This window comes from Suncus etruscus, chromosome 3 (genome assembly GCF_024139225.1).
Source record: "Suncus etruscus isolate mSunEtr1 chromosome 3, mSunEtr1.pri.cur, whole genome shotgun sequence".
Classification (NCBI taxonomy): domain Eukaryota; kingdom Metazoa; phylum Chordata; class Mammalia; order Eulipotyphla; family Soricidae; genus Suncus; species Suncus etruscus.
The window spans coordinates 122,638,766-122,650,716 of NC_064850.1; positions in this window are offsets into that span (position 1 = coordinate 122,638,766).

The following is an 11,951-nucleotide window of genomic DNA, read 5'->3' on the forward strand; positions in this document are numbered from 1 at the left end:
TTAAATGACAATAAATTTCAAGAGCAATTTAGATTTAAGTATATAATTTAATTTTTATTATAACACCTGCTGAACATCTATAGATTTCATCTTTACCTCCCTGGAATTTGTCAGTATCCTGGAATCTTGTAACTTATTGCAAAGATACCAATATTTGGATTCATTATAGGAAATTGTGATTAATACCAGAAATATCTTAGAAAGACTGAGGGATCTAGGAGTTATCAATTCTTTCCAATTGAGCTAATTAATTATTTCCCATAACTAGATGATGTCCATTTTGAGGATAAAAAAACTAGCATCTATGTAAGCCAATATTATCAAAATAAAAATTAAAAATAAAAACTGGTGTTTAGTTCAACCTTTATGGAAAGCGATGTGGAGATTCCTCCCAAAACTGGAAATTGAGCTTCCAGACGATCCAGCTATACCGCTCCTAAGAATATACCCTAGGAACATAAAAATACAATACAAAAATCCCTTCCTTACACCTATATTCATTGCAGCACTATTTACCATAACAAGACTCTGGAAACAACCAAGATGCCCTTCAACAGATGAATGGCTAAAGAAACTGTGGTGCATATACACAATGGAGTATTATGCAGCCACCAGGAGAGATGAAGTCATGAAATTTTCCTATACATGGATGTACACGGAATCTATTATGCTGAGTGAAATAAGTCAGAGAGAGAGAAAGAGACAGAGACAGAGACAGAGACAGAGAGACAAAGAGACAGAGAGACAGAGAGATACAGAATGGTCTCACTCATCTATGGGTTTTAAGCAAAATGAGACATTCTTGTAATAATTTGCAGAGACAAAAGAGAGGAGGGCTGGAAGTTACAGCCCACTTCATGAACCTCACCACAAAGAGTGATGAGTTTGGTTAGAGAAATAACTATATTGCGAACTATCCTAGCAATGAGAATGTATCAGGGAAATTAATGCCTGTCTAGAGTACAGGCGGGGGCAGGGTGGGGAGGAGGGATATTTGGAACATTGGTGGTGGGAATGTTGCACTGGTGATGGGGGGGGTGTCCTCCTATATGACTGAAACACAACCACAATCATGTTTGTAACCAAGGTGTTTAAAAAACAAACAAATAAACAAACAACAATAATACAAGGCTAGAGGGGCAAAATGATAGTACAACATATAGGGCATTTGCCTTGCACATGACTGACCCAGGTTCAATGCCTGGCATCTAATATGGTCCCCTGTATACCAGAAATAATTCCTGAGTACAGAGCAAAGAGTAATTCCTGAGCATCTCTGGGTGTGGCCCAATAACAAGAACAAATAGAAATGAAAGAAGAAAAAAATGGCTTGAGATATACTGTGGTCAAGGTTTTTTCTTTCTCTCTTTCTTCTTTCTTTCTTTCTTTCTTTCTTTCTTTCTTTCTTTCTTTTTCTTTTCTTTCTTTCTTTCTTTCTTTCTTTCTTTCTTTCTTTCTTTCTTTCTTTCTTTCTTCTTTCTTTCTTTCTTTCTCTTCTTTCTTTCTTTTTCTTTCGTTCTTTCTTTCCTTCCTTCCGTTCTTTCTTCCTTCCTTCCTCCTTCCTTCTTCCTTTCCTTCCTTCCTTCCTTCCTTCCTTCTTCCTCCTCTTCTTCCTTTCTTTTCTTTCTTTCTTTCTTTTCTTTCTTTTTCTCTTTCTTCTTTCTTTCTTTCTTTCTTTTCTTTCTTTCTTTCTTTCTTTCTTTCTTTCTTTCTTTCTTTCTTTCTTTCTTTCTTTCTTCTTTCTCTTCTTTTTTTTCTTTCTTCTTTCTTTCTTCTTTCTTCTTCCTTACTTCCTTCCTTCCTTCCTTCTTTTCTTCCTTCCTTCCTCCCTTCCTTCCTCCCTCCCTCCCTCCCTCCCTTCCTTCCTTCCTTCCTTTCTTCCTTCCTTCCTTCCTTCCTTCCTTCCTTCCTTCCTTCCTTCCTTCCTTCCTTCCTTCCGCCCTCCCTCCCTCCCTTCCTCCCTTCCTTCCTCCCTTCCTTCCTCCCTCCCTTCCTTCCTCCCTCCTTCCCTCCCTCCTTCCCTCCCTTCCTTCCTTCCTTCCTTCCTCCCTCCCTTCCTTCCTTCCTTCCTTCCTTCCTCCCTCCCTTCCTCCCTCCCTCCCTTCCTTCCTTCCTCCCTCCCTTCCTTCCTTCCTTCCTTCTTCCTTCCTTCCCTCTCTTCCTTCCTTCCTTCCTTCCTCCCTCCCTTCCTCCCTCCCTTCCTCCTTCCCTCCCTCCCTTCCTTCCTCCTTTCCTTCTTCCTTCCTTCCCTCTCTTCCTTCCTTCCTTCCTTCCTTCCTTCCTTCCTCCCTCCCTCCCTCCCTCCCTCCCTCCCTTCCTCCCTCCCTCCCTCCCTCCCTCCCTCCCTTCCTCCCTCCTCCCTCCCTCCCTCCTCCCTTCCTTCCTTCCTTCCTTCCTTCCTTCCTTCCTTCCTTCCTTCCTTCCTTCCTTCCTTCCTTCCTTCCTTCCTTCCTTCCTTCCTTCCTTCCATTTCTTTTTTTCCCACACCTAGCAGTGCTCCCTGTGCTCAGAAATTTCTCCTGGCAAGCTCAGGGGATCAAATAGAATGCTGGAGCTTTGACATTGGTCAGCCGCTTGCAAGGTAAATGCCCTATCTGCTATGCTATCACTCTGGCCCAGTTTTTCACTTTCTATCTGACAAAACTCAGTTCAAATCCTTCATTATACATATGGTTTTTTGAGCCCAGGGAGGTCTCTCCTGAGCATAGATCACAGATGCATTATGAGCTTCTGGAGGTTCCCTTGACCCCCAAAATTAAAAGGCAGTTTTGATAAAGAAATTTTTAAAATAATTTTCTGATTATGTGGTGAAAACTTCTTAAATTTATTCCCTTTAAAAGTCAGAAGATTAAAATATTTTATAAAAATAAGATCGTCCAATCTTTTTGCTCAGGCTATAAACTAAGAGATAACCTGGAAAGCTAGAGAAAGTAACATTCTGCAAATGCCTGTGCTTATTTAAGAAACAAAAATGATCTGACAATGTTTAAAGCATTTTATCCAGTTAAGGTTCTATTTAATTTGTTATTATAATCATCTCATCATCTACTGAGTACTTTCCCCTTAGGGGAAAAATGTACTAAACTAAAACTTGCTGACATCTCCAGTAATTAGTTTAGGATTCCAAATCTTCACATTATATACAATCAGTATTTTAGTTATATTCTTCCCCAAATGGACCAGACGACTTTAATTTTTGCAACTTATGTAGTAAAAACCTGATTTAAATCCTATATGAGCTGAATTTTCTTTTACCTTTTCCTTTTATTTTCCATCAGAAAATACATTTTATCTAAGCTTATCTTATCTTTTATAATAAACACTATCTGTAATTAATTTTCAAATATAATGCTTGCATTGCTGTTTCTTCCAGGTTTGCTAAAGTAGGAATATGGGAGAAGGAAAGAAAGGAAGCTGGACATTGATATTATAATTATAAAAATTTTTGGTGGAATGCTATACGTGGACAGCTATATTCTGCCACTGCAGATTTTCAATTGTATATGAAAATATACTGTTATAGAAATAAAAACGTTAGCATAGAGTCCTTTAAACAGTGCTCTTATTGTTCTGGAATTAGCTATCCAGTTGGACCAGCTACAAGTTTTTAGTCTCCCAATCACTTTCAACTGTGATTAATTCTCCCATGATACCCTCCACTTCTTTGAATGTCAGAGGCTGAAATTGATAAAATGACTGACTTGGATTTCTTCTCATCACTTAAAGTCCTTTGAACATTCTGAGCCATTTCCTCAGAAGATTAGAAATAGGCACAGTACTTGTTCTGTCTTTAAGATCAAACATCTCTGTGGTACCTGTCGAGTGTTCATTTCTATCATCCCAAAGCATTTTCATTGTGTTCTGAGGAGATTATTGGGACCATGCCAGGACAAAGTCAAAAGAAAAGAGAAGACCCCAGAAGGATCTGGAACTATGGGGTGATGAGACCTGAGACCCTGGAGGCCGCCTGTTCTTCCTTCTATTTGAGATGGGAAGATATCGTTTAGAAGGCAACCTGACCATTTGTTTCTTCAGAAAGTTTCCAAAGTGGTCTCAGAGACTTGAATTTGGAGGAATCTGTTAAAACACTCTAATTCTCAGTATAGTCATGTTTAGAATGTTGACTATTCCTTGGATTGTACTAATTAATAACACATCTTTAACTCTAAATTAACATGTTGGATGACATGAATTATAAAACTATAATGAATATCCCTTACAAAAATCAATAAAGTATAAACTGATAAAGGAATGGTAATGCCTATTTTTTCTTAATAGTTTTACAAGATTGAGTAATTAAAAAGAATTAAGGGACCGAAGTGATAGCATAGAAGTTGAGCTTTTGCCTTGCACATGGCTGACCCAGGACGGACCTGGGTTCAATCCCCAGCATCCCCTATGGTCCCCCAAGCCAAGAGCAATTTTTGAGCGTATAGCCAAGACTAACCCCCAAGCATCACTGAGTGTGGCCCCAAAACCAAAAAAAATAAAATAAAAGAATTAAAAGTAACTATTTATTTTGGTCATGTAAATTTCAGTTTAACTTCCTAAGGATAATATTTATTGATAGTATATAAACCTCATATATATATATAAAACTGGAGTCCTAAAAGTAAATATTTTATACTAGAGGATTAGGTACAATCATTATTATTTCTGCTTAATTATTCTATAGATTTTTATATTTAGGTTTTGTAGTGAACTTCCAAAATTAACCACAGTAAACATTCCAGTGCCTTTGAACTTTTAAAAACTTCATTATTTAAAAAAATGTTTTCACAATCCATTATTTTTAGAGCCGACAGTAAATCAATGTATAGTTAGTACAGCTACTTGGGATAAAGATTGAATTAAGTCCAATATCTTGCTCTCAGGAAAATCTTTTCATGTTTGAACAATATGTGACCACTAGGGACATGGTTAAAAAAGTGTGAATAATTCAGTGAAAATCAGTCAGCAGCACTGAGAAACCACAGAGTGTGTTACTTATGGGTATTGTGTTACATCTTTGTTTATAGAGGACAACTGAGAATCAGAATCAAATAAAGCAGCATGCGTTCGTTTTCCTCATACCTATTCAAGTTAGCAATTTCTTTGAAACAAAATAAAAATAATTGCCAGTCTGTTGTATTTCTTTATCATTTCTGCAAAGAAATTAGATATTTATGTAACTCCTTCACCTAAAATGCTAGTATGAACAGTGATCACAAATAAAGACTGTTGCCAATTGTAAAGTAGATGAGAATTATATGTTTTGTAAATTAAAATAATTCTAATTGAATAAAACTTAGAAATATGTGACGCAGGGAGGGGAGAAGAAAAGTAAAAAGAAATGCATGTTCTGGAGAGAACAGAAGCCTAAACAATCAAGCAAGCAAGGAAACAGAGCCAGGAAGTCAGGTGCAGGTTCAAGAGAGAACATAGCTTTTGGAAGCAGCCTAGAACAACATTTTCTAAAAGATTTGTGATAAAAGACAAACATAAAACCATGAGTGAAATTTGTGAATGAAAGCTAGAGAGATAATTTTTGTATGATATTTATATTTCTGTGTTTCAAAACTCCTATTTTTTATTTTGTTTGTTAATTTTATTTGGGTCCATATTCAACTGCATTCATGCTTTGTGCTTAGGCATCACTTCTGAAGGTATTTGGATTAGTGGAACATATGCTGTGCTAGGGATCAAACCAGGGTTTTCTGTCATGTGAATGGCATTTGTCTTACCTGCTGCACTAGCTCTCCAACCCCAGCTCTTTCTTACATAAACTTGCTCCTTCTACATATCAAAATATAGTGATTATTTATGAGATTCAGTTGATTAATTATAATTCAAATACCAAAAATTTGATTTCATGGAAAAATGGTAAAAGTTAATTTAAGTACATGCCACAGGGGTGGGCTAAAATGCTGAATAATCTTACTTATACTGGGCTTATACTTTTTAAAAAAGGGAATAGATAGCATTTGATAAAAATAGATCCTTGGACTTTGGCAACACAGCTCATGCTGCCAAGCAGAAAGGTGAGAGAAAGGGTTGTGTAGGGTGTGGAAGAGGAAGACTAGAAGTGACCAAAGGAAAGGAAGGGAAGTCTTAAGCACTTTGGTCGTGGTGAAGATCCCATGATATTGTACATCAAAATAAAAAATATTAGCATTATTATAATCAAGTTATTTCAACTATAATATGTTAAAAGTGTTCTAAACAATCTTTAATATAGAATAACTATATCATCAGGAATCAGAGTTCATATCATCTATTCAGAAGGGTCCTCATTAATGAATTTAATTTGCTTCAAATGTGATAGTGACAATGAAGTTAGTCAGTGGGGAAGAAATAAAAAAATATAGATATATACATTTCTTTACTACAGAGAATAGTTTCAAATAAAGGAGAACCTAAAAGCAAGAAAAAATTACATCTAAGCAGAGTTTCTATTAGAAATAGATGCCCAGAGATCAGATTCAGGACAAATACATATCATAAAGAATAATGTGAATAGCCAATTTTAACATTTGGATTACACTTACATGACTGAAAGAACCATCTGGGGAGGAAGAGTTTTATTTTTTTTACTTGGGGATTATTATCTAGAGCTTGTAGGAAAAAAATAGACAGCATTTGTTCAGCTATCACAAGAATTTTAATAAATGATTATCAATAAAAGTTAAAATATTATTTATACAGTGAACTAGGGACATGGTACAATAACTAAGGGCATTTAATTTGTACATGGCCAACCCAACTTGCCCTGTGCATGGACAGGAGTGTGATCTCTGAGCCCATAATCAAATATATATGAGTATAAATGTATATGTCTATATAAAATCCAGGTGGGTTTTAAGAATAAGCTTATAGATAATTGAAAAATATTTTTTCTATTGTATGACCTCAACTGGCAAGAATTAATACCCAGAATTATCCAAAGACCACATGACACATGTGCTCCATTATATTATGCATACAGACACGTAACTCAAGTCTAATTTATGATAAATGAATTAGAATATGTAATATTAGAATATATAGAATATTTTATATAATTTTATATCTTATATTTAACTGGCACTCTGGAACCTTTGTATGGTTTACACCGTACCTGATTGTAAAAAACCACCATCATTACTGTGACTCTGTTGTAGAGTCAAAACAATTTACTCATTGTGAGAAAAGTGTTAAAGCTCAATGAGAAGCATGCTTTCAGAATACAAACATGAACGTCATAGCCTATAAAAGAATTTGATATTATCCTGTCTTTTTCTTATTTCTTTATTTGCATTATTTATTGGGCCATATCTGGTAGTTCTCAGGGGATCATATGGTACTTGGGATTTAGCCCTGGTCTCCTGCATGCTCTGTATGTTCTCAGCCCATTAAGCTCTCTCTCTCTCTTTCTCTCTCTCTTTCTCTCTCTCTCTCTCTCTCTCTCTCTCTCTCTCTCTCTCTCTCTCTCTCTCTCTCTCTCCCGTGTCTCTCTTTCATGTCTATTCTCTATTTATTAAAATCTTCATTCCTTTGAACAGAACTTTTTCTTTCCCGTCTACTGATCCTCAAACTCAAACTCATTTCATTTTCAGACACTCTCAGCACAGGCCCTGCAATGCTCACTTCACCTTAATTTTCCCCTCCCAGCTCCCCAACCTTGCCTCTCTCTCTAAGTTTTATATATTTATATGAATTGGTCTGATCCACAGAGAAGGAGCTTATTGAGGGAATTATAAGATTATAATAGCTAGTAGTGCATAGTATTTAAAATATATGCCTTTCAAGGAGAAAACACAAATGGCAGTCACACTGTAGACCTTTTTCTTGTTAAATATGTAATATTAAATTTAAACTAGTGAAATGTTTTATTACAAATAGAAAGCATATTTAAAGAAGTTGGTAATCGGCTTTTATTGAAAACAGCGAATCATCTAGTAGTGTTTTGTATGCTGAGTGCAAATTTATACAAGGTCTGTTGTTGGGGGACATTTGGTAGTAGCAAGATCCATTTATATTTTTATATAATTAAATTAGAAATTCTGCTTCTAAGAGCATAAGTTATTTAAACTATGAAGGACTTTGTAGCTCACAATGTTTTCAACAATATAAAATATCATATAAGCCATGTAAAAATCCTAATATATGTTAACCTGCACTGAGTGATCAGAAAAGTTGAATTCTATTACTTAAATTTTAATGCTAAGATACCTTCATATAAATTATCTGGCATATGATGGAATAATATAAAATTATTGGGACTTTTATCCCTTTATAAAGCAATACAGAGGAAATGATTACATGAATTTATTTTTTGATTTACTTTTGTTTATATCTCTATAAGATTCAAATAAATGTTTCTTGAACCAAAATATAAAAATAATCTCCAAGCATTAAAAGGATAAGAGAGATGTATTTCATTCTTTGCATTTTAAATTTTTTTCATCTAAGTATCATGAGGAAAAATGTTTGGGGGAATTACTTGTGTTTCTAGGGGGAGAAATTACTCTTATTCATTACTTTTATTTATGATAGCATAATAAGTTAATGTCCAAACAAGCTTGATTAACTAATAATTTCAGTTACTCTTCGTCTTCATTGGTTCATGAAAACATGCATTTAATTTTTAAGACTGGATTAACTTTATTTTACCTCAAATAGAAACTTAGTTTTATACTTTTATAATTATCCATGTAAATTTATGTATCTTCCTCTCATCTCTTGCTTTTCCACACAGCAACCAAATGTTTTTCTCTCATTACACACATCTTAGGGATCCCTCAAAAGAGCCCCTGCCTTGATTCACCTCTTTCTTTTCCTCCTTCTGGAGTTCACACCTGGCAATTCTCTTTTTGAATACTTCTGACTTTGACCACAAGGACAGTCTGAAAATAAGCTCATTAAGCTAAATTACAGGAATGCTGAAACAATCCACCTCTCTCTTCCCTTGTACAATTCTCTTCTTTTCCTACAGTCCTCTGTGGCTCAATGGTCCACTGTTCAGATTTTTCTATCTTTTTTACCACCTTCTGTTGAACCTTGATCTAGACTTTTACAAATGAATGCATCTCTAGAAACATAATATTTGTTCTATATTCTATTCTCTTTCCTGCAGTGCTCACAAGGAATTTTTCATGTCAATCTCTGATGTGCTAGATAAGACCAATTAGAAAGGACCTTGACCACCTTTGACTCAGTCAAGGGTCTCCTTCAACCATTTCTGCAATCTTTTCCTTTTTGGTTCAGATGACAGTAGATCTTTTCTCAAACTTCTACCAAATTCTTGGTTCCCTAATATTTTTATTTAATATTTTTTTCCTCAGTGTGACAGCATCTCTGAAGCCATCTTTAATTCAGATGACCTTTCTGATTCTCATTTGTGATAATATCTTATATCTTAACTTGGCTTGCATTTTCTTCAGAACTAGAAAGACTAGCACTAGTAAAACCTACATAACTTTAATCAGGGGAAAGGTTTCAGGAAATGTGAATATTTTGCCAGAAACATGGAGAGTTAGCCCTTGACAGAAACAATGGTGGTTAGTTAGTGGGCAGTTCCAGTGCCTGAGGCTCCAGAGTATGGCACCAGGAGAGAAAAGTCAGCAGGTTTGTAATATTCCATTCTTCTTAACAGTGAGAAAAACTGTTCCCTGAACTTCAAGATTCACCCCTCACAGATGTGGAATCTGTCAGCAATAGTTCTCTTTGTTCCAGAGAAACATCAAGATGCCTATTTAAAAATTCATTTGAGTTCATAGGAAGCTTTTTTTGTTTTTATTTCAAGATGGGTTTTTACAAAAGTTATCAGAAGGGTCTAATTTCTTGCATCCTAATTACCAGACAGTATGCCATGATGGATAAATTAGTTCAAGCAAACTGTCTTTTCATGGTTGATTAGTGATGTTTGCTAACTATTCTTTTCAGAAACAACCACGGGTCCATTTGCTATGTTGCAGGAATATGGTAGAATCAATCTAGTGTTACATATATAAATATATTGGTGGCCAATATGCTATAGAGAGATACACTTCTCATTTTCTACTATGATTTGCAATCAAAAAATCTTTCAACAGACTCAATTAAATATAACACTGGAAACCAACTCCTGGTCCCCACACGATAAACTAATTTACATGAAGATGCAGATTAAAATCTTGTCAATGATTCTTTATTGATCATGACTCAACTTGAATTAATCACTCAGGATCTCAAAAATGAGGAAGAAGGTGGAAGCAAATATGCTGCAGAACAAGTTTCCACTTTTCTCACGACTGTAAGAGTAAGAACAAAGGTTATGTGCAATTTCTATAGAGAAACCAGCTTCATTATTGTAGAAATGGTTAATATGGTACAAAACTTGCACCAGAGACACCATATTCTGACTACTTCAATTTCACCAATATGAGAGACCCCCAAAGGTAGAGGAGATGTAAGGGGCCATAGAGAGAATGTATAGCAGGTGAGGCACTCACCTTTCATGTGACAGAGCTGGGTTTGATCTCAAGCATCCCATTCAGTTCTCTCACCCTAACAGGAGTGATACCTGAGTTCAGAGCTAGTAGAAAATCCTAAGACCACAGGGTGTCACCACCCCCCAAAAGGAGAAAAAATAGGCAAAATCAGATACATAGAGTAGATGTGAATACCAAATGAAATGTAATTTTTGCATCAGATTTTATTCACCACCTTAACCCCACACCACCCCCTGCCTGTCCTTGAGGCAGGAATTCTACTTCTATTATCACTCACTATCTATTCTATCACTCACTATCATTGTCCTGTTAGTTGTTTGTGTTGTTATTTCTCTAAGTGTACCAATCTTTGTGGTAAGCTTCATATCATGAGCTGGTCCTTATCTCTATTATCTCTGGGTATTATTATCAAACTACCTTTTATTTTTCTTAAGACCCACAGATGACTGACATTATTCTGTGCCTATCTATCTCCCTCTAATTCACACTCAACATAACAGTTTCCATGTATAGGAAAATTCTATGATGTCATTTATCTTGACAGTTGCATAGTATTCCATTGTGCATATGTACCACAGTTTCTTGCGTCATTCATCTGTTTGCAGACATCTAGGTTGTTTTCAGATTCTGGCTATTGTAAACAGAGCTTCAATGAACATAGATATGCAGAGAGCGTATTTATATTGTGTTTTTATGTTCCTAGAGCATATCCCTAAAAGTTGATCATAGCTGGATCATACAGGAGCTCAATTTCCAGTTTTTTGAGGAATCGTTCTATTGTTTTCCAGGAAGTTTGGACTAGATTGCATTCCTACCAGCAGTGAATGAGAGTTTTTCTTCACATCCCCATTATCACGTCTTGTTCTTGTTCTTGTCTTTTTCTTCACATCCCCATTAGCACGTCTTGTTCTTGTTCTTTGTGATATGTGCCAGTCTCTGTGGCTTGAGATGGTACTTCATTGATGTTTTGATTTACATCTCCCTGATGGTTAGTGATGTAGGGCATTTTTTTCACATGCCATTTGGACAGCTGTATTTCTTTGTTGAGAGAGTTTCTGTTCATTTCTTCTCCCCATTTGTTGATGGGGTTATATAGTTTTTTATTGTTAAGTTCTCTCAGTAACTTGTATATTTTAGATATTAGCCCCTTATCAGGTAGGTATTGGGTGAATAGTTTCTCCTATTCAGTGTGTTGCCTTTGTATCCTTGATACTATTTTCTTTGAGGTTCCTAAGCTTCTCAGTTTAATGTAGACCCATTTGTTTATCTCTGTTTCCACTTGTTTGGACAGTGGTGACTCCTACTTGAAGATGGCTGCCTTTAGTCGCAATGTCATGGAGTGCTTTATCTATATAGTCTATATACCTTATGTTTCCAGGTTTGATATCAAGGCTTTTAATTCATTTGGGTTTGACCTTTGTGCATGGTATTAGATGGAGGTCCAAGTTCACTTTTGCATGTGGCCGACCAGTTGATCCAACACTACTTGTTGAGAAGTCT